The sequence below is a fragment of the Amblyomma maculatum genome, chromosome 1 (genome assembly GCF_055883805.1).
Source record: "Amblyomma maculatum isolate TAMU_Amacu chromosome 1, ASM5588380v1, whole genome shotgun sequence".
NCBI lineage: Eukaryota > Metazoa > Arthropoda > Arachnida > Ixodida > Ixodidae > Amblyomma > Amblyomma maculatum.
In genome coordinates this window covers 76,985,099-77,008,191 of record NC_139344.1, presented here as the reverse complement: position 1 = coordinate 77,008,191, position 23,093 = coordinate 76,985,099, and the positions used below count along the sequence as shown (strand labels likewise).

Below are 23,093 nucleotides of genomic sequence, written 5' to 3'. Positions count from 1 at the left end.
TTTCGCCCTTTATACCCTTTCCTGGTTTTTTATTTCACTCTGATGCGTGTCGCCTTTCCCCCGAGTCAACGCATCCGTCCTCGTCTCAGCGCCGCTTCCGGTTTTCTTCCCGCTCGAGGGCTCACACTGCAGAGCACTGTTGGGAACGTTGGTTCGCCGCACAGAAATGGAAAGTGAAAACAGCCGGACCCCAAATCAATTCAGTTTAAAGAATATGACAGTTAAACCATTCATGCCGAATGAAAGCTGACGGCTCAACGTCGCAAGCGATCTGCGGCAAAGCTCCAGAAAAGCAGCGCCAGAACCCGATGCTACCACGAAGCGACCGGACCTAATAATCAGTCTAATCAAATGAAGCTTTACTTTGTTCTATCATTACCGCGACCTTTATCTACGTGGTCTCTTCCAGTCCCCACTTCTCCCATCTGCGACTTCAGCGCTGAATATTGGTCTTAAACTGTTAACGACCCACAAAGGGAACAAGCAGCAGACGAGTAAAAAAATGGCAATTCTGCGACGCTTGCGTGACAACCGTCAGCAAAAGAAATTGGCTTTTTTGAAGCGGCTAAGGACTGTTACTAAATGTTGTTGAAGTATAGGTTTCTTCGCCGTGTATTTTGCGTTTGTTTATTTGTCTTCGCTCTGTGCCTTCTCATTTCACATGGCTGCATTCTGCACATCTACGGCGCAGAAATAGAATTCAGCCAGAAGGCAGCGCTGTCGCCCGCGTTGCGATCTTTAATCCCTCGCGAAACAAACAGTGTACTTTTTTTTTCTTTACCACCATCTCTCTCACCCGCGTTGCGATCTTTAATCCCTCGTGAAACAAACAGTGTACTTTTTTTTTTTTTTTTTACCACCATCTTTCTCAATGGCGCCCCGGTAGTGTGGCTCGCCCGAAAGCGAACTTCCACGTTCATTTAGCCGGGCACCGAAAACAACGACAAGAGTACCGAATAATAAGCGGTAAAGAAAAATGCTTGCAACGGCGCTCCATCTTGGGAATACCAAATAAGAAGCGGCCAGCGAGCCTCACGCCCAGTCGCCGACTAGCTGCCTCATTCTTCTTCCTTCCGCCGCGGTTCTTCTCTGGCTCCTCGAGCCACTCTCGGCAGCCGCGACGGCCACCGAGGCCGGTCGACGTTTGCTCCTTTCCTTTGCCTTATTGTTCTATCCCTTTCGCCTATTTCCCGTCTCTGCGCCTCATTTCTCACCGCGTGTCTCCGTCCGCTTTTAGCTTTCATTGCCGGTGGCAAAACTGAGGAGGCTCTGCTGTCGCTGTTTAGTTCTGGCTTTACTTCAGTGACGCACCGCGACGCTCGTCTGCACTTAGCACGTGCTAACGGCTGAAGTTAGGCTAGCAGAATCGTTGGGGCTAGCCACTACTAGCTATGACCTTAACTGTCACGCGTTGGAGCGTCTTGTGCAGCTGGCCGGCTCCTCAGGGCGATTAGTTTTTACCATTTGCGAGTGTTTAGTACACAGTTCCTGTGCATCGCCCATAGAGGCGCCGCTGAAAACGCCTCCTAGAGGCTGAATTCTGGTGTAGGCTAGGGAGAACTGTTTCCCGCTTTCGGAAGTCCCAGCGATTACGACTGACGCTCCCGGCTGAGATTTTCTTTCTTTTTCCCTGCTCGGGTGTGAGGGAGACAGAAACTAACTACTAAGCGATGTGCAGTTTCACATGGTTCGTTTCACTGACTGTTCACTGACAACTGTAAATTCACTGTTGTTCTTTTTTACATTGGCAGCTGAGCGGGCGTCGTTTGGCGAACTCGTGGTGTAGTGGTTTCCCGCGGACGCCGCGCATCCACATTTCTATGTATCTAATTTCCATCCACACATTTCATAACTCCATGTTGCACCCGAGTACTCCAACAGTATTAGGACTACACTTTACCACTCCGGAAGCCCATTTGGTGGTTGGTCGACTATGCGCGACGCACGATTTTCCTCCTGCACCCTCACCCTCATACTCACACTTCCCGTAAAATGCTGTCTCAAAAGAGAGTATCTTACCAGTGACGCTATGGGAGGGCATCGGTATAGAGGCAACATCATTCCGACACTTTTAACACGGGGTGCTAACGTCTCCGACTGTCATCAGCAATCCGCAACACCTCAGCTATTGCTGCGACTCCATTTACTACAAACATTTTTTTATTTTTATTTTTAAACTTAGGTCCTGCTCTACAAACTACCACCATGCACGCACATCGTCGTTTCGCGGCTTCACGCTAATTAATGCGCTGGCATCCGTGCTAAAAAATTGCTCAATCAGCAGAAGTCGCCGTATATATTTCTTTGAAGTGCACAGTTCTGCCGAGAACTCTCAGGGGCACCGACTTCTTCCGTAACGAATGAAACGCGGTAGTGCGGATGCTCGGCCTTCGTCACATTTTGCGCTTGACAAAGAGCATGGCGTGCTGCCAACACCGAACCAAAAACTCTCGACAGACATCACAAAGCGTCATCACAAAGGCCGCAGTTGTAAACTCGGAGTGTTTCATTCACTGACACCGGTTCGTGCGCCCGTGCCCACCAGTGCCATTTTTTACTTTCAACGCCCAAGAGGAGCGCTATGAAAAATTGTAGAAAAAAAAATAAAAAGACTGAGGCGTTGTTGCGCATAAGCAATTCCTCATAGGGAGACCAGGGCCGAATAGCAGCTGCCCTGTTTCTAGGCTACCGCGTTCGAATTACAGACTCGTCGAAAACTTTTCTCTTATAAGCCACAAAAGACAAAACGGAAGTCGGTTTTCGGACTAGGATGCCAGGCCTTATAGTTGCACGGTCATTCGCTTCAAATCTCTGGCAACGCGTTCTTTGGATAACGACGCTCGAGCTATAACGTAGCGACAGGGCGTTTTTTTTTTTTTTTGTTCTTTTTTTTTTCTTTTTCTGATGTTCACCTCAAGAAGGGCCTATTTTGTTTTGTTTTTTTCTGCCGTACAAATACCAACACAGCCAGAAAGAGGCGGATAACAAATTGTCGCCGAGAACAACGATTTCAATATAGTTGTCATCAACGGCCTTTTAAAAGCTGTGTATTCATCTAAGTCGTTTACTTACCGGCTACGGTGGGAGCGGCAGCGCACAGTTGTCGATTCGCATTGACACAACTGCTTAATAAATATACCTTTATACTTTGGGGCGTTAAACCCCACAAACCAAACCAAACCATATATTTATGGTATCATAAAACAAGAGATGAAAACAGCAGAAGCTTGAAAACGCACGTATTAAAGGCAAACGAGATTCAGGGACGTATTTCAGGTCGTGTTGCGTGCGAGGTAAGGAATTAGAAAATCGTGTCTCCGCGCCGTTAGTGATTATCGCATTAAACGGCGTTCCTGAGCACACCTCGACGTTCGTGTCATCCTACTCGTGCAATGGACGTTGCTTATATATGCCACTGCGAAAATATTGATGCAAACGATTTCAAAGGCTTTCGCCAGCGCAGATACGCACAACGATTTGCCAGTTCTGCCGATGCGGATTCACGCCTGAACGAACTTGGCAAACGCGCCTTCAGCGGCGTAGCCGTCTCTTCGTACGCCGCCTATAGATTTAAGTAGCGCCATGGACGCCTGCAGTAAGCTTTGTTGCTCTCGAATGTGTACATACACGTGCGAATCGTCCTTGCAGCCAGCTTCCCTCATAGTTTGGGTGCACTGAGTCCAGTACCCGCAAACGAAAATACGGGGTAAGGTAACTAATTCGCTTAGATACAAAAAAGAGGGCCTATAGCTGCTCTTTTTAGGCCCGATATGAGTGTTGTACGGTGGTGTATGCGGTATACGTTACCACGATGGACTGTGCCATGCGTATAGATTTGAAACAAGGTTTGGTTTGGTTCGGTTTAAAGTTTGAACAAAACAGAATATTTCCAACCCCCTTCCCTTGGCTGGTCCAGCAGCTGCGTGGGTTAGATTCAAGCTCGAAAGGCTCTGGGCACAAACGACTTACAGCAGGCACTTGTCGTAGCATGCAGGTGGGCGTGTGGGCTGGGCCTAGATAAGCCGGCTGGACGCGGAGACCGGAGACACACGGGGCGTCGCACTTTCCGAGAAGCAGCATTCAGGTGCCGCCCCAAGGAGAACGACTTCAAAGGGATAATAAGGGAAAAGTCATCTTTCTGCCGAATTTGTGCGAGAAACGATGCAGTTTTAATCAACTTATAAGAGCACTATAGCTTTTATTCAATTACGAAATCAAGTAGCTCAAATGTTGATCCAGTATCCCTTTAAGCAACCAGCTGTGACCAGCGGAAATAAAGGGAACAGGATGAGGACAGCGAGGTGAAACACAGGGGGAGCGATAGTGAAAGAAAAAAAAAACGAAAAAGAAAACAAACAAAAAAAACAAGAGAGCTATGTACAACCAGCCTACGTAGTTTACTTGAGAGTCGGATAGTGTAGCGCTTCAAGCTCTAAACCCATGTAAGAGGAACCCTTATCCCCACCTTTTAAGCCATGTTGATATTTTGAGGGGGGAAGCCGGTGAAATCTCCGTTATATGCGACATAGAGGAACCTATGCAGCCTGGTTTACTTCTCGAAAAAAATGGCGCATTGTTTGCATAGTACAGTACTACAAATGGACCATAACTTTGGCAGCCAATTTTTCTTTTTTTTTTTTTGTTTTTGTGAGTGCATCCAGCTGCCTTTACGGAAACAAGCAGTTTAAGAATACTATGCGTACCGATTCGGGGCAGCACTAGACTTCCTATTCTCCATCTGGCATCGATAAGCAGCCGATGAGCCGTTCATATAAAAGGCCTTTCTTCCAAATACCGTAGGCTACTTGAATTCCATGAAGAAAAAAAAAAAGGAATAGCGTCTTGCACACGTAACAAGGGAAACCTCAAAACAGGGAAACCATGCGTTTCTTCGGGATGAAAGCGCATATTGCAGGACGGGAATTCTATGGCCGGTGATGGATGCTCCTACCACACGAACATGTTATACACGCGTTTAGGGCACGTTCATTTTCCTCCGGCCTTTGCAACGCGTTCAGCGGCCCTTTACGTTGCGTACATGCGGCTGCATAAAAAATACCGCTATCGGTCAACCGAGCACTCCAATGCTTCAACGCAAAACCGCGTCCAGCGTTTCATACATTTAATACGTACATCTGCTGGTCATCTGACCGTCCAGCCCTACCAGTTGGCCGGAGCGGGCCCCCGTTCATCATATTGATGTGCAGAAGGAAACGTACCAGACATAAAGGAGGCTTTGATGACGATAACGTTTTGTGCCCATTCCATTCCTTTCTTGTTAGTGAGGTGGACTTCACCGCCACGCTTCCAGACACGTCAGTATCAAAGGGATTCATTTAGCGCCAGCCGTTCGCCCAATCAGTTTCTTGCAAGAGTCATTTGTGGCAGGATAAGGATGCAGTGTAAGGAAGGTAACATGCTCAGGAAGTGCCTCAGTCTATGTGGACGCATGGACTGCGCGCTCCTTGGGGATAAGATCGAGAAAAATCAACATAAAAGCTCGCTGGCTGGCCGGTCGGTCGGTCGGTCGGTCGGTCGGTCGGTCGGTCGGTTTGGTTTGGTTTGGTTTGGTTTGGTTTGGTTTGGTTTGGTTTGGTTTGGTTTGGTTTGGTTTGGTTTGTTTTGTTTGTTTTTTGTTTGTTTATTTGTTTGTAGTGTGTAACGTCCCAAATCGACTCTGGCTATGAGGAGGCCGTAGTTAAAAGGCTCCGGAAATTTCGACCACCTGGGCTTCTTTAACGCGCACTGACATCGCATAGCACACGGACGCCTTGCTTTTCGCCTCCATCGAAAAGCGGCCGCCGCGGCCGGTACCTATTCGATCTTGCGTCCTTGGGCACAGAAGCCGAGCGTTCAAACCACTGCACTACAGCGGCGGTGTGGACTTGTTGGTCTGACGTGCTTCGACTAGAAGAGATCAGGCGTGTGAAAGAGTATGCAGACGTAAAAGATCGCAGGTAGATTCATCCACGTTTTAGGGCAGACATATGTTTGGGTCTGCGCTACATATACCTGTTAACCGAATGGCTCAGGGTCACATGGTCTTCACTTCGAATCTACCTTATAACGCTGTAATGGCTTTGCCCTAACTCACATTATTGGGCGGCATTAAAGAGTTACTTTCAACGTTAATTTTGCAGTGATTCTAAGGTAGCCACTAGACTGAAATCACTGTACATTAGTGTTAAAAGAATTTCTTGCTTAACACCAGCTCATACATAAAGCGTGGAAGTTAATTCATCCTTACTTCTGCCTGGGTGTTCTACCTCTGAACTCCCTACGTCTGCCCTGATTTGACAAAATGTTTGTTTCTATTAGGATTCAGTGACCTACCAGACACGTAAATTGCAACGCTGGCTTTTAGACTCTTCGAGCACATCTCTGTAATATTTGGACATGTCGTTGAAGTTGAGCTTTAATGGCATTTACTCGCCTTTTTATCTCTTTTAGCGGAAATCTCCAAGAGCAAATGCTAACCACGTTAACGGGTAAGAAGTACACATAGTTGATATTGCTTCCCAACTCAACGTTGCCTAAGAAACAGGAATATTTCTATGCATTGAGGTATAATACACAGGGGAAAGAAGTTAAGTACACCCGAATACACAAGACTTTATGTCGTTTGGAGTGCTTGTTGCCCATACAAAGCACGCTCACAACCACCACTGTGGTAAACGTTTTATAACGCGGAGCTCCTACAGAGCCCCTCTTTCAATATTGAATAAATATTTCCATACCCTCGTCTTTCAATATAGAGGTTTTCAGCACTGTCTTTGAGGAAGCCGTGCCCAGCTTGAGAAATACAGGCTTTTGTCGTCGCTTTTAAGGAGTTTTGAAGCGGAAGAGCTTCACTAGCCTTGTCGAGCGAGTTCCGCCGAGTGCACGTCGATTGACCTCGACCTCAGGTGCCGGAGCCGCTCTCTTTCTTTTCGCACGTGTGGCGCGTGAAGCTGGCAGCGCTTCCTTCTTCATAGCCCCGAAACATTACAGTAATATTCTATTTTTGTTTCAGGCGAACGATATTTTCATGTTTTAAGGTCCTTCCTTTCGTTTTATCAGCGTTACAAATAAATGTCAGTATAATCTTCCAATAAACATTCAGACGATATACATCTAATATGCATATAAAAGCAACATTCCTGAAAATGACAAAGCAGCCCGGCACAAACATACAGTATGTAGGCCCGCCACTCATGATTTTAAACAACTTGAACGTTTTGCAAAGACCGCAATACAGGACAACTTTATAACATAGCACAACTCTACAGTCAGCTATGAAAAAATAACATCGCGTCAAGCTATTATATCCATCTGTGAGGGTAGTCTCTTGAGTGATAGTGGTTAATGAACAATAAGTATATCTTCCAAACAAAATAATGGGGCTATATATGTTCATTCTATCTCATGCATCATTTCAAAGGTTTATTTGCAAAGCAGTGTTATTTAAAACAAAAACAACTAAGGGTATAAGTGTTGAGATATATTTGCTATGTTGTTTGATAGTTATTGTTCTAATATTATATTAACGTGAAAATGATTATATTAAAGCAACGTTTTTTTTTTGTAACATTAAAATAATGTTTAAAATACAACTTAAAGCATGATATAGCATTACAGTAACTATCAAAAGTCAACATTAATATGTAGTTTGAATGTTCTACATAATATTCGTTTTTGTATGTTTCTCCGACTTTAGGCAACATTGAGGAAACTTACATAAAACTTGTAACTTGATTCTAATGTTCGGTACTACCTGGGTTCTTCTGCTACGCCGTTTCTTCTACTCCGAACACCTGTTTCTTCTTCTTCTTACTCATGTACGTACCTGGCAAACTTTATTCACACCGGTATATATCTCGGCAAATATACAACGTTGCCTGACACAATGCCGCACAGGCTTCCAGTTGCCTGAATACCCTTTCCCTCCATCGTCACCGCTGACCATATAGCTCGCCTCCTGGGACCTCCCCATTCGAAACGCCCTTGACACCTTCGTGTCGTCTAGACTCGGCTGTGGTGTCCTTGAGCTTTGCAGACGGCCATGGACGAATCACGTTCTGGAACCAGTGCTTCGCGGCGTTTCCTTGACGTTCTCAGAAAACCTTGGAGGCGTTAAACCACACACAACAAACCGTTTATGACTATGCTTAATCGAGCTCCCGCTCTGTAAACTAGGTTATCTGTAAAAGTCTAACCTCTCTTAGCAACACAGCATAGCGAATCATAACAACGCTTTCGTTTACATAACCGGATTAGCAAAGCTAAGCCGCCGCATGTTTTTTTTTTATTTTTTTTTTCCCGCGAAGGTTAGAACTGATTTCGAGAGGAAGACGCATATTTTGCAAAATCCACAAGCACTGGTTCGCTCAATCCTCGTACAAGAAACAGAAAGCCCAGTCAGGTAAGGGCCTTTCATCTGCCGTCGACATTCTCGAAAATCCGTTTATTTTGTCAGTAAAAAAACATTTACGTTATTGGGATGGAGGAGTGAGTCCTTTTAATACCTAGAGTAGATCATCCGCAAGGGTGCATTAGGTCAGGTGTCCAATCTCATTTCTATTCCCCTCCAGGCAGAGGCGCCTCCTATCAAAACTTGCGTTCCCCTCGTCGTTGTTTCCTTTTTATTGTCTTTTTTTTTTTTTTTTTTGAACAAGTTTCATCGCTACATAAGACGTATTTTCTCACCTGCGCGCTTCTAGCGAGGCAATAATTAGAACCAGAACGCGTGGCAGCGTTTCCAGGAATAACCCCTTAGTCCTCAGAACTGAATTTGCGATAGGACGCGAATGATCTTGTTTTATGTCTGTCGCAAGCGGGCGCGTACTATGTCGTCTAAACATTCCCATCGAGAAACTCGTGCGACGCGTCTTCGCGGAAACGCTGCGTTTTCATCTGGCCAAAGCGACCGCTTTGAAGAGTGAAGGGAAATAAGGAATGTATTTCTGTGGGCCCTTCTAGCACTGCCGGCACCGAAGTCGGAGGAGAATTTCTTAGAAATAACAGACTATACACTCACGGCAATCACCTTAAGTGTGACGTCCCAACTATGCCAATTACCACAGAAGGCACTAAATGTACAGAATTGTTGCACATGGAAACAGCGCAATTTATTAACACAATAGACCGTGCGACCTGACTAAGTGCTTGGGTAGACGTGCCTACCGCTACGGGAAAAGCTGGCGTAAAAGCCGTGCAAGCCTCGACGAATGCATGTTGGAAACATCCCGCAGTTGTGTTATAGAGCTACCCTGTGAGTGCCGCAAAGATTCGGTCATTCCCACAAGCTGCGGCCTTGCATGCATTCTTTTAGTCTTATTATTCGGCGGCAGATTGCGCTGTACACGGCAATGAGAACCGTACAAGTGTAACTGTCTTCGCGACAGAAAGACAACGAAGTAAGCGCGTGCATGCAAACGTCTCAGACTATGAAACAAAAGTGACGAGAAAGTTTGACGCAACCACTTGCGGTTTTATATCGCTGCGGGGACGCCAGAAGACACCAGAAGCTACCCTTAGAGACTCCTTCTGGGAGAAGTAAGTAAAAAGGAAGAGAGTAGCAGTACGGAGAAACAGCGAAATAAATGGGTTCCGCAGCTCAAGGGCAATATTCGCTGAATCGCCATAATCTCCCATGTCATTTCGGAGCGTCGGCCTCGACACAGGGCACAGGCAAGCTCTTAATGAGGTCACCGCACGGAAATCATCTCGCGTCGCTTCTGAGGCTGATCGAATTAAGCTATGGGATTATGATTCCGATCGTGCCTTCATAGAAGTAAGATGAAAGGCGGAGATGAGGAACGTCAATTAGGCGTCGTCGTGACCGTGGAGATGAACCCTCTAAGTTCACAACAGCGATGTGCCATTATTCGGCGATGGCTAGAGACAGTTACCACGGATGGCTCTTTTTTGCCTCGTTCTTCTGGGGCGTCTCAGGTGACACGACGGCGCAATGCAGACAAAGGAACGGCCTATACTTGAGTATCAGGCGCTAACGGAAGGTGGTCAGTCGTCGGTAGGAGAAACGGTTACTACAGGCGAGCCTTCAGTTCACTGACCCCGGCTACCTGCGCCGCGAACGAGACGCAAAACTAGCGCTGAGGATGTGCTTTAGCTTGCAAACCTCTCCAGTTTGCATCCTAATGGGCGCAGGTCATTGAAAAATATACACTAGGGTATCATTCAAGGAACAGAATTTGAAACGCGTTTTTCTGCTGTTGTTGTTTTTTCTCTAGAAATCGACACTGCCGGTGTGCGAAGGGTAACGTGTCCCCGTACATCATCTGCACATCATCATAGGTACCGAAAATATGGGAGGCACACGCATACAATCAACATATTATTACGACACACAATAAGAGAATAAAACATCTTTAACGTTAAGCTCTGTCTTGGAAGCCAGTCAATGAGTGGTTTATTTTTGTCTTTTTTTTTTTTTTAATGTGAGGACGCTTACTTCAGGCTTCGCCTCAGAAGTAGGCTCGTAAAGGCCTTTAATACCGCATTTTCATTCCGTGATAATTTATACTTACCACAAGGCGTTTACTAGGTGCAATTGGCACGGTCTGGTACCAACGGCCCTTATTGGCCTATGCGTTGCGTGCCCGCCTGGCATTACGGAGGGCCTGGATTCGAACCTTAATGACAGCAAGTTTACCTTAATGAATTACTTCATATTTTCTGAAATATCACGATTAGAGGAACCTCCTCTTCATTTTTGGCTGCATTTAGACTCCCACAATTTTGTTAGCTTTATCTGAATGCGTGCTGTTTGAAATTCCCGAGTGAGGTCATGTGGCTGTGACATCATAACCCCATCGAGCAATTGGAATTTTTTTCCGAACGTCGCCGCAGAACTAAACCATTGGCTTTTCAATTGAACGAGTGGCATGCGCTGTAGCTTATAAGAACGCTTTTGAGGTACATGGATTTCGCTCATTCGCTTAACCTATTTTAAAGCATTTGTGTCATGGCATCCCTGACAAGGGTGACAGGAAACAAAGAAATAGCAACAACCTGAGTCTTCTGCCTTCTGAAAAAGCTATACAGGCAATTACGAAAAAACTCCCGGTAAGAAAAGGGGAAGTGTTAGCAGCTTTCTTAGGGAAGAGCCGGTCCAAGTGGCGCAAATAGGTATTGCAAATGAGCACCTAGTCGCCTAATTAGCACAGCTATTAAAAAAGGAAGTTTTGCAGATTTGGAAAAAAAAAAAAAAAAAACGCGAAACAGGTTGATTCACGAACAAGTGAGCAAGGCCTAATACTAGACTCCAGAAGTAGAAACAAGTTATCACGGTGCATGGGTTCCCATTGATAGCGACACGCAAAAGAGAGTATTCTTGGTATCCCCTGCACCTTCTTTATCGCAAAATGCTAGAATTGTAGGGCGTAGGCAATCTTTGCGACCAAAAAAAATATAGCAGGTTCGGGCCCGAGCAAGCACTGAGAGTATCCGATCAATTAAAGCTTGTATATGGCGCTTGTCAGATAAAGCTTGTGAATCTCAGTAGTTTCCGCTGTTTCGACCTTGACGGAGAGAAATCTCTAAGTATTGAATGTCTCCGCAGTCCCTGCCAGCCCCACACAGACACATTTCAACAGCTGGTTTAAAAGTAGGGCTTTATATCTACGTCGAGTGGTCTTTCACGTAATATGATAGCTTACAAATGCACACTAATGGGTACGCGTGTGGTTAGCAGAGATCGTAGTTAAAGGTGCAGCGAGTGAGCAAGCAGCAGGAAGCATATCGGTGAAGTGTGAGTCTACGCGAACGATCGTGCGCTTCTACGCGATTTCCTCGAGCGTTGAGAAGGGAATATTCGTAATCACTGTCTTGAGATGAAGTATTTACTAAAAATTCTGTGATTGTGAAAGTGAAAATAGCGTCCGTGTCTAAGTGGGCAATAGGAATCACTGACGGCACCCAATTAACGTCATCCCCTTAAAGGCGGAGTTAAGTGCCTCCCGGATCTCTTTTTTCATTTTTTTTTTAGTCGAAAGCCCTTCTAGAGCCACGGTGAAAAATCTCGCGTTCGCGAGATTTCAGGAGATGTGTCCGCGAGACGTCGCGAGAGGTTCTGACGTCGACATAATTCCACCTGTCGGGAAGTTAGGCCTTTATTCTCGCATGTCGAAGATAGGAGTCCTGAAATGCAGATGGCGCCGATGACGAAGCCAAATAAAAAAAAAAAAGAAATTAAATTATAACAAATACAAGAACACGCAGGACAGAGGAAAAAGAGAATATTTAGAATAGATGTGAAGAAGAACAGGCTTTCGCCATTGAGCTGCTAAGTGAGCCTAAGTGCAATCCTGTAATATTTTTTTTTTTTCGACTTTCTTTCGTCATATTCGCTGGACGTGCAGTAGACATTGAAGCCTTTCTGTGGACTCGCTCTTACCCCCCGTGTCATCTTCATATTACAACTGCCTTGCAGTGCGTCAAGCTCAACATCTCCGGCTTGTGAAGAAGCGAAACTATAAGAATACAAGATATCAGTGCGTCTTTCGACTTCGACTTTTCACATCACGATGCGCGTACTATGCGTACCGTCTTTGCCAAGGGTAGCAAGCGGCAGTATTTTAGCCCTGTAGCAGAGCTCTTACGACTAGCACTGTTTAAGGTATAAGTCTATTTAATGTGTGGAAGACCCTTGCGCTCACCTTTTATATCTTTGGTATTTAAAGTTACAGTAAAGGGCTCAAGTATACGGCTGAGAGGCGAACCCCATTGCATCGGTACTTTTTACGACTCATTGAAAAGTGTGCGTTTTGATATTGTGTCTACTCAAACTCTGGTCATTACGAACCTTCTAGCACTTGTACGCTGCGAACATTCAGTGTAGATATTTGAGTCTACAAGAGTGTGGGTTGGGTCACCGTCTCTGCGCTATGGTTGTATACAGCTATAGGGTAGGCTCTCACACCAGACGATTTCCTAGGCTTTTGTTGTAGTTACTAAATTTCGGGAGGCAGCTTCTTAGTTTTTCTGTCTTACCTTTCCCCCTATCGTTTTCTGTAGATAAGAACACATTAAGCATGAATTGGCGCAGTGCCTTCATCTGTGGTCGCAATTCAGTTGCCAGACAACAAATCGGTATCTTATGACAGCGACGTACCGAGAAAGGCGTTGGAGAAAAGGAGCAGTTCTGCAGTAAGAAATACTCTTTGTCTTTTTTGCGGACTTGTGCTTCGCCTCGTGGCTTGAAAACCACCGCGCGACTTCCGATGCTGTATTTCACATTTTCCCAGTGGCTTCAAAACATCATATATTAGGGCGCGTGGTATTAACTGTTCAAGGCAAACAAATGAATTCGAAAAAAAAGAAAATGTGACAACTGAAGACAATGTCGACTTCCGAATATCAACCGCTGTCACAGGCTGCGCAAAACTCTGACAATAAAATGCAGCAATGTATGTATATATATATATATATATATATATATATATATATATATATATATATATATATATATATACAGATTGCAGGGTATCGCTTGACCGCAACCTCTGCAAAATGCGCTTGACCATTTTTCTTCCGCAGTGCGGCGAGCCAGCATGCGTGCCCGAACCAGTTGGCCCGAAAGTAAACAGAGCATGGCCTCCCAGTTCAAAGACGCTGGCGTAGCAGGGGTTAGGGGTATACTTGGAAGTGCTCACGTCTGGTGCTATGTAAACTACGAGTGCAAAATTGAGATGGTATACAGAGCTCACATACGCAAACAGCACACCTGCTGAGTTGGAATCTACAGCGTTTCACGTCAGTGCATTTCGGCTTCAGTACCCTGTTGCATCTACTTTTGGTATCACTCCTACTCTTTCTGAACCGTCTGCAAAACGCGGCCTCCTGTGCGCCTAAGCCTTCGGATATTTTTCACGGAGCTTCCCCGAGGTTTGAATATTGAGCAGTGAGCGACCGTAGCTGGGCGTCGCGCACTCTTGGGGTCTTCAAGGTCTTAATTATATAGCTTGGAGTGCCCCAAGCGGGCAGTCTTTTGTGCTGTGGTTTGTCCTCTTGCATAAATGTCTCCTTGCAATCTCTTTGCTATTCAGCTTCGTATCAAACAAGTAGCAGCCCCCTGGAACTTCGATGGTTTCCAGGGATGGGAATTATAGTTATCCATCTACGCAGGCTTCGAACGCGTGGTACCACAATCCTATACAAGCCACACCGCATAGCGCTGACGCGAACTAATGACTTGGGAACTTTTAAAAATGGCGGTACGTGCGTGCAGTGTAGGAGTAATACGGGCGCATTTTGATAGGTCTCGTAAAAAGGCAAATTTAACCGTCGTTTCTTAGAAATCTATTTAATGCACCGTATCTACGGATATTCACTTTTCTGTCACTTCTTCAAAACAAAAAGCCATCGCCACAGGCGGAGAGAAGCGTTTTGATCACAATGACGGCATCTCCAGTGAACAAAACTTTGATGCCGCCAAATCAGATTCTCAAATGCCCGACCAAAAAAAAAACAAAAAAAAAAAAACAAGTGCCATATCCGCAAATTAGAGGGAAAAGGGAAAAGAGAAAGAGTGGGGGGGGGGGGGGGGCATGTTGGTTTTGTGTACGCTTTGTGCGGCATCGCCTGCTCTTCATCACAGATCACTCGAAGTGCCCCAGCCATTACCCCTCTTTTTTTGCTCTTCATATAGCCCAGTAACTTGGTGCAATACGCTCCTGTTATTGTTTTGCCCTTCTGCAAGTTGACGGTGAAGGTGACCGCATGATTGCTCAAAACAAATGATGGAAGAAAGCAACAGCCGCCCCATTGTTACGCGTTAAAATGTCGTCGCCTTTGTTTGTAGGCTATATCAGTAGACGGTGGTCCACTGTTGTGCTCACTCCTCCAATTCGGTCGTGTAGCGGCGAATCTTATGTTTGTCCCCTATCGCAAACAGACTAATAAAGTCCAGCGGACTGCGGCTGAGAATCGCCAAACGCTCGCCTTGCCCTAGAGGTCTGACGGAGGTGAACGAGTCTTCCTTCTCGCCGTTATTGCGGAGTTAAATTTGAGTGCGGTATTGTTCAGCCATGATGTCACCACGGGATTGTAATGACATTGCAAAATTATTTGTCACGTTTGTAAAATGCCTTCGTTTTCTCTGAAGACAATCTGCTCTCTGTAAATCCAGAAATGTGCATGTCATAATGCACTTCCAGCACCGAAACGTATTCAGTTTTCATTACTCTAGACTCCATTCCCCTTTTTTTATATAACATATATCGAACGCCCATATGACATTCCTTTACTTGACAGTGGTAAACGCAGGCGAGGACGGACTAGGTTGCTAGAAGTTTGTTGTGCACAGCAACTTAATGACTCCTCTCTGCTCCAGTAAGCGGGCAGTTTGATCGTTCGGAAGAAAAAAATTTGGAGAGAAACTCTCATATAAAGTAAGCAAAAAATGAAGGTCGTATTTTCAGACAGTATACCCCCTGTGGGCCATTCTTTGTGTTCATGCCATCTTGCTGCCTGTAAGGCTCATGGCAATGAAGTCGTCGATGGCAGAATATAAGGCGGGGGAGCAGTTTTATCCCTGAGTGTCAGGGCCATTGCACAGTGCATCAATCAACCGACGATAAAGGATACCGGTGGCCTAGGGAGCGACAGAAGCAAGAATGTGATGCGAACGCCTCGAAGCTCTTCCTGACCAACTCTGACCGAGGAGACTGGGCTGAAGCTTTCATTCGAGGAGTTTAGGCCTCAATTTCAGCTTTCTTTCTTTCCCTTCCTGCTTTTTTAAAACGATACAATTGACATGGATGACCCTGAGAAATGATCACCAGAGCGTCCTGCGAGAATAATTGCTTCCGACATTCTAATTATGACTTTTTTTCTTCTGAGAATTTTCTTCGAGCTTGTGTTGCCCACCCTGTCGTCTGTTGATCAACTGCTCACACCTACTTCTTTTCCCTGAAAAGACTATGGGCGCGTTGTTGATTTCGGCATGAGAAATGGGGGTCGCTGACGCTGGATACCGGGGCTCTACCTACGAACTATCGGCAGCCAAGCTAATTAATGCGCGGACGACGTCACTGTTAAATCGCTGTATTCCGACGGGCATGTGCGACAAGATTAGGCCAATATATGTGACGAGAGTTTAAAAGCGTCATGACTATTGCACTCCCAATCTGCGACCCCGCGCTTTTGTAGATTTAGCCATGTTGGAGAGCTTAAGGATATCGGCTTTGCTAAAGTTGAGGAAATTATTTACTTCGTTTGTTTACTATATGGTAATCTTAGAATGTGGTAAATTTCCTGGGGTTTACTGAATGACTCGAATGCTATTCTTCCCTTTAGCTGAGCTAAAACAGTTCGGCAGTTCGGCTAGCGGCCATGCCCGATTTCTGCGGAGTTTGCAATAACTCGCATTTAGCCGTAAATAATAAAGCGCAAAGCCAATGTGGGCATTCTCCTAAGCTGACCTCATTCCTCAACAGCACTCAGGCGCGACAAGAAAGGTACAGCGTTTGTTTTATTGAAGCTGGCAAGTTATATCCCGCGTTCCTCTTACCGCATGTGAGGCGTGATTTCTTCACTCCTATGCGGTTTCTTTGCGCGTCTTCTGTAGCTTGTGGTTGAAGACTTCGAAAACATGTGTGAGTTTGTTTGTGCCATGCATTTCCTCATGTTTGCCGCTGAAAACGATGCCTGCCGCTCGCTGAGCTTTGCAAGACTTGCTCATAAAGCTTGCACTATATGTGCGTATACAAGAGCCGGATGACGAACAATTCTTTTACGCAAGAATCATGCACAACCAGATACGTTTTCACACTATAATATCTAGCTTCTGAGGCGTAAAATCAGCCACTAGCAGTCAGAAACTCTCAAGAAATCTCTCCACGGGCAAAGCCGTAAATTTGAACCGGTCTTTTAACCACATTGTCTGGAAATGCACGCCAACAGAGAATGCCTTTCTTTGAGCGCCTTCTCTGGATTTTCTTCTTAGACGCAAAACCCAGTTTCAGTGACAGCAGCGAGGAGCGAGTTGCATTTGTTCTATATTTCCGGTGATATATTGCACAGTATTTGGGATTTGTACGGGTTTTAAGTCGTGATACGGTTGCGTGTAGTAAACCGCGTCGAACTTTTTCTTCTATGGGAGAGATGTGGAGCAAATCAAATGAGGCCGCAGAAGCAAAAAAGCCTAAGTTTGACGTTTTTTTTTTTCTAATTCCATGGTTGGTGGATTTTAAATAAACGTTTCTGTGTTTCGTATGGCAAAAAAAAAAATTTTAATCATAACTGGTTGCTTTGTCTTTAACCTCAGATATCTCAAAATGGACAGGTCTTCTCTTTCTTCATTTGACTTATTTTGAGTAAAATATGTAAGGTAAAAAATCTGTCCGTTCTTTCACTTTGATCTACATAGGAATGCAAAGGTGTTGAACTGTAATAGAACGTCATCTAGAAAGTAGGTTTATTTCTACTCTTTGAAAAGAGCAACGAAACTGACGGCTTCAAATCAGAAATCACAAACATCTAAATATTGCTTACGAGCGTATACTTGTAGTCCAAACGAAAAAAAAGTACAGGGATAATAAAATGCAAATTAAAAGATTTAAAATCAGCTAGCTGCAGAGGTTGATGAGAAAACTGTTTTCATCTCTGGTGATTTATCGAGACTACCACATTCGAGTGAAACTCCTATATGCTGTAGGTTTTTTTTTTTCTTGCTAATGATTACTTACACTATAGGCTGGCATTTTATTACAAATGAAATCGATCTTATTATAGCTCATCGTTTTCATGGTCTCAACTAAAATTCCAGGGGGCAACACTGCACTTTCCACGTCACAAATATTCTCCACAGGTTAGTTCCCTCCTCATTTCACCATTATATCTTCGAGACTTTTATTAGGTCTCCTCACGCATCTTACGAAATGATTTATTGTTTTCAGTCGCAGCCTAAGTGTTTTTCTAGTAACATTTCTGGTGTCGTGGCGTCGCCTTAGGCATTATCCCTGGCCACGAACTTAGAGCTTCGATTTGCTGCTCTCGCTATATTAAAGCGGTTCTACTCGGCGTGTTGAAAGGTTGTTTGCGGTGAAGGCACTTAAAATGTGGTGTAAATATGTGAACTAAAATTTGCCGAAAAATTTCCGGAGCTGCCTTTAAAAATGGTTTAAAATACATAGAAAATGTAGGCTCTATTTTGCGCCCTCTAGACCAACTACAGCCCAGAAAGTAAACTCCTGTCAGAAATCATGCGCTTTGGCTAATTATAAAGGCGATAATCTTTATAGGCACGACTAGCGAGCGTGTCCGATCATGTTTCTGTCACACTATAGCTGTCAAACTGACAAGCTCTGTTTAGCCTTTAAGAAAGAAAACCCTAACCCTCCGATCACCTGCCGAGCGCGTTAACGAACTGAGCAACGCTGGGCACGTGAAAGGCATACCTCAGTGCTCGTTGTCTAAAGTCGTTCCAAAGCGGTTGCCATGAAGACCGCCGCCACTGACGTCATGGCGCATCCTAGCAACAACGTGACGTCATGCGAGAGGGCAGCGGTGCGATGACGTCAGGAAAAAAAAAATCTAGAAAGTTTGCGCTCGTCGAATACGGCTCAGGCGCTTCTGACTGCTGTACAAATGTCACGTGACTACGAGAATTCCGTGCGATAGGAGCGGCGCCGTACCGCCAATCCCACACTTGAATGAGCACTGCAACGAGCGCACGTCAAGGAACGCCAAGGCAAAAGCATTTGTAGGCCCGCGAGTGTGCGTCCGTGCATCCGTCCTTCCGCAGAAAGTGCCACATACACAAATAAACGTTATAAACCTATGATGTCCTACTTTTTCAAATCATTTAACAGGTGCTAAAGAGTGAGTAAGTATAGTCAGCCACAGTTCAGTACAGATCGCGCAAAAGACTCAACAACCACCGCGCTATAAAGGTTTTTGCCTTATCGCACTTAATTGGTACCCTCAATTTTTTTTTCTAGTCGGTATCGCGTGGTTACATGCCCAGTCCTCGTGGCGGTAAAAGTGCAGTAAAGTTTTAGACCTTATACCTCTAAAAAAATAGAAAAGGCTTTTAAAAGGAGTGGACTCCATCAGAACGTTGCCCGCACGACACATGCAACAATTTATTTTGCCTTTTCGCGCCACAATTTGCCCCTGTATTCGGGCGCGCTTCGGCCAATCGCTCAGTAACCTCACTCCACACAGCTTTCTAGTGCCACTAGGGAGCAATGCACCAAGAGACTGTCCCGTGATATAACTAGGTGACATGGCCGCAGGAAACTTTCGCACCTAATTCTAAACAAGCGCGGGGTTAGCTCATCTCCACGGCGGCGCAACACACAAGCCTTTACGTTGCACCATGCTTCGCAGCCGCAAAACGGTCTACGAGAATAGGCGCTGTCTGTCTAGTTATATGAACTACCTTCCATTTTCATTTGTTAACTTCCCCACGTTCTCCTCACGGTCCCACTTCTTCCCATTGCCCCCTCTCTTCTTCTTAGCGCACATCTCCGCGCAGTGCACCGAGCGTGGGAAGTTGCTGCCGCGGTATGCGAATGCCATTTCCCAAGGAAGCAATCTTCCGGGAAAACGCGTTTTGTTTCACCGCTCCGAGGTTCAGGAGCGCCAGCGCATCCTTCGGCGGCGCGTTCGCAGGTAGGGCGACGACGTCGGCTGTCGCCAAGCTCAAGCTGTCTGTCAGCGGCAGCCGGCTTCTCTTGCGCGCGCCCCAAGACGTTCGATTCCCGCGCGGGCCTTCAAGAGCGCGGACGCAGTGTGCGTGTGTCTCTCCCAGGCGCCGGAGATCCACCTCGGCTCTCGAAGGAGAGGCCCCTTCTCTCGCCGAGACTAGCAAGACCCTGCTGTCTCTGCTTCCGCATTTATTTTTCAGCCACGGATCCTGTGTTTGCTCGGCTGAAAGCCACCCAAACTACTTTAGGCAGCTCTCGGCGGGGAACAAACACGTTTTCAGAGCTGCCTTCCCGCTGGGTATCTCTCTCACAGCTCCCTGCACACCTGCGAGCTTTCGCTTTCTAGAATCGCGCTCTGAGCGTTCGCTCGCGCCGAGGAACTTCCCGACGCGCCCGAAGCTCGCTTGGCCTCACTCGACTGCGGTATGACTTATCTGTCTCCGTAAGCGGCCCCTCGAAAAGCTCTGTGTCGCGCGGCGACCCTGTGCTCTTGTTTTGGGTTTGGCGGCCTCCCGGACAGTGTACGATTACCAGAATGTTCTAAAATCGGGCACATTGATTCTGCTCGTCTTTGCTCCAGAATCATCCATCTTTATTACGCTCCTACGCGGGGAACCTGTTCGCGCTGGACCTGCCTTTCTGAGCTATTGTTCTCTGCTGAAGCAGCTCAATGCCATTCGCGAACAAAGATTCTTCTTTTCCGTCTCGTGCATGTTGAGAGCATAAGCGGCGCCTTTGACTTGCTGTGCAGCAGAATAATATATATATATATATATATATATATATATATATATATATATATATATATATATATATATCTTCTGCGGATATAAGTTCTATTGACTATTAAAGTTTAGTTCCTGTTCACATATAGATCAAGAACACTCAGACATCAACATAGGCGCGCACTTGCGATCATGCGCACGGCTTTTTTTGATGTTAAGTGGAACAGACATTTGTTTCACTCTTGGTTTAATCACTCGAGGGACGTCTGGCTCAGTGAGGCCCTTGAGCCCGAAAGGCGCCGCTCTGGCGTTTTTGAGGGAGGCTGTCCGCCTGCAGTCAATAGCGCCATGAATCACATCCCATCCCCTACCTCCTGATCGAGTCTATCAACATGATGCGTGAAGAAGATGGCGTTAATGTACTTGATGTGAAACCAAGTATAAATTTCGGAATTCTTCAGGAGCGTTTCATGCCGGTTATGTCCATGAGGAATAGTCACTGAACACACGGGCTATTTTACAGTGACAGTGAAAAGGTATGCGCACTATCTGCGTTGCTGATTTCCTCCGCAGGGTATTCTAGTAGGGTGAGGGTGACTGCACTGGAGGCGCGCTATTTCCGAATAACCCCTCAGACTACGGTATGCCGCTTCGACGATTAGAAGGCATAAGCACTGGAGCTCATCACCAAAGAAGCCTCTTCATAAACAGAAGCCATTCACGAAAACTATATAGATTTCAAAAGGCTTGTCAAACCCATTTCAGACACAATAACGCGACGCATGCCTAAATACTATGCGCTGGCAGTGTCGTTGCACTTGAAATCTGCTTCGATATAGGAGACGCAACAAGCGGAAATTTGGGACCGATTTCCAGACCACAAGTGAATCGTGGCCACAGCAAGCGCGACTGCATACCACGACATCTTGTCTTTTTTGTTTTTATTTCTTTCTTTTTTTTTCAGTGCGAGGAAAACGATAGTTGAACACTGCATGACAGTTAATTTGCCCAGGTGCCCATTAATTTGCCGCAATAGGGCATAATTTTTTCTGAGAATAATAAAGGCTTCTATTTAGTCAGTAAAATGTGACCTTTCTAGACCGCAGTAGAGCTCGTAAATGAAACTCGAAATGCGAAACGCGTGGCGATTTTCAGCTCCATCTGTATACTACTAGCTAGCAATCACGCATGCTTGGGTACAAGAGGCGGAACAGCGTCGCCGTGGCGGCATCGTTCCGAAGCGCTCACCACGTGAGGACCAAGGGCGCGGCGTATTATGTCGACCTGAGGGCGCAGTAGTGGCCGCTCCCGTGGGGAGATAGAGTCCCCTAGGGTCTCTAGGCTATACGACGGGGCTCTTCTCTAAGCTATTCGTAGACGAAGGGCACGCATACACTTGGAAAAATATGAAAATGCACCTATTGTTAAGATGCCGTGAAAATAAAATGGTGGAAGTAAAACTAGCATATGTTCCACTAGCACCAGAGACAAAGGCAATTAAAGTAGTGTCCATCTTTTTCCTCTAAACCCATTTACATGGGTCGAGCGGAAACACCAAGAAAACAAGAAAACAAAAAACCAGAAACGAAGATAACTATTTTGTAAATTGTCGGTCCAGTTCCGAGAAATTGTACGCGGAAGGCACACTCAGTGATATTCGCTCCACACAATGCAACCATTTTATAGGAATTTTCTGAATCCCCTTTCCGTGGCCCTCTAAACCACGGGCGACAATGGGAACACATTTAGCTAGTTTCTGCGCAAGACGCATGACGGTCGCCGAGGCTTGCTAGGCCTAAATGCAAAAATAAAAACTCCACCTAGAGTTCGGCCATTAGCACAATCTACAGGATAGCCTACACATAGTTATAAAACGCCATGTTTCCGACCCGGCCGTGCAATGAAGCGAAGTGGCATGCCATGCGACTCTCTCTGTGCGCATGCGCCACTTCTCTTCAATATTGCGCCCACGTCAGACGCAATGGGGCTTTGAAAACAGCTTCCGTGTTCAAATTAAGAGTGGACGACCCTGTAAAAGCCTCCTACGTTGATGTTATCGATCTTCTTTCCAAAGTGCACGTCCACAGCTCCGCATTCAGGACAGCCGTTTTCAAAGGCCAGATAGCGATTTCTTCCTTGTCTCTAATCGATTCTTTTGTACCCTGAGAAACGAGACTGTTTGGCTTAAACCAGGCTGCATCGTCACCGAACAAACGTAAGCTTATTAACTTCTAGATCAGCAGCGATTATACATACATAGTGCTCATAGAAGCGGTCCTCCGTATGGTCTGCATGTTGGATTAAACCACAAGCCCCCTGTAGGAAGTGATAATCACTTATAAATTTTGAACCGCAGTCAAGAAAGAAATAAGGCTAGTCTGTATCCTATATATTGGCCGTTATTGCTCACTAAGTAGCGCTCACTTCAAGAATGCCACGCACTTCTCCGTTCCTGTCTCTTTCCGGGAGCGGCCTTAAAGATTGACCACGTGGAGGTTTATTTCCAACACCTTGGAATAGACGAAAGATCTTGACCAAATCGGAGGTGGAAGGAAGTGAGCTGTACGCCTTAAAATGAGACAGGTTGAAACTTGCAATATGTATTTATGAGGATGCGTTATACTTACTCTGAGGCCTTCGTGAAAAAAACACGCATTTTTCTTTGCTTAGTACAGTGGATCGGGTATTGGTAGAAAATGTTGGTCATAGCCAA

At 45.7% G+C, this 23,093-nt stretch overlaps 1 protein-coding gene across 1 annotated transcript in view; it reads left to right on the top strand.

Moving 5' to 3' along the window:
* LOC146202854 (QRFP-like peptide receptor) overlaps positions 1-23,093 on the top strand; it is an 800,647-nt gene that overhangs the window by 655,289 nt on the left and 122,265 nt on the right. The gene's annotated exons all lie outside the window — the stretch shown is intronic.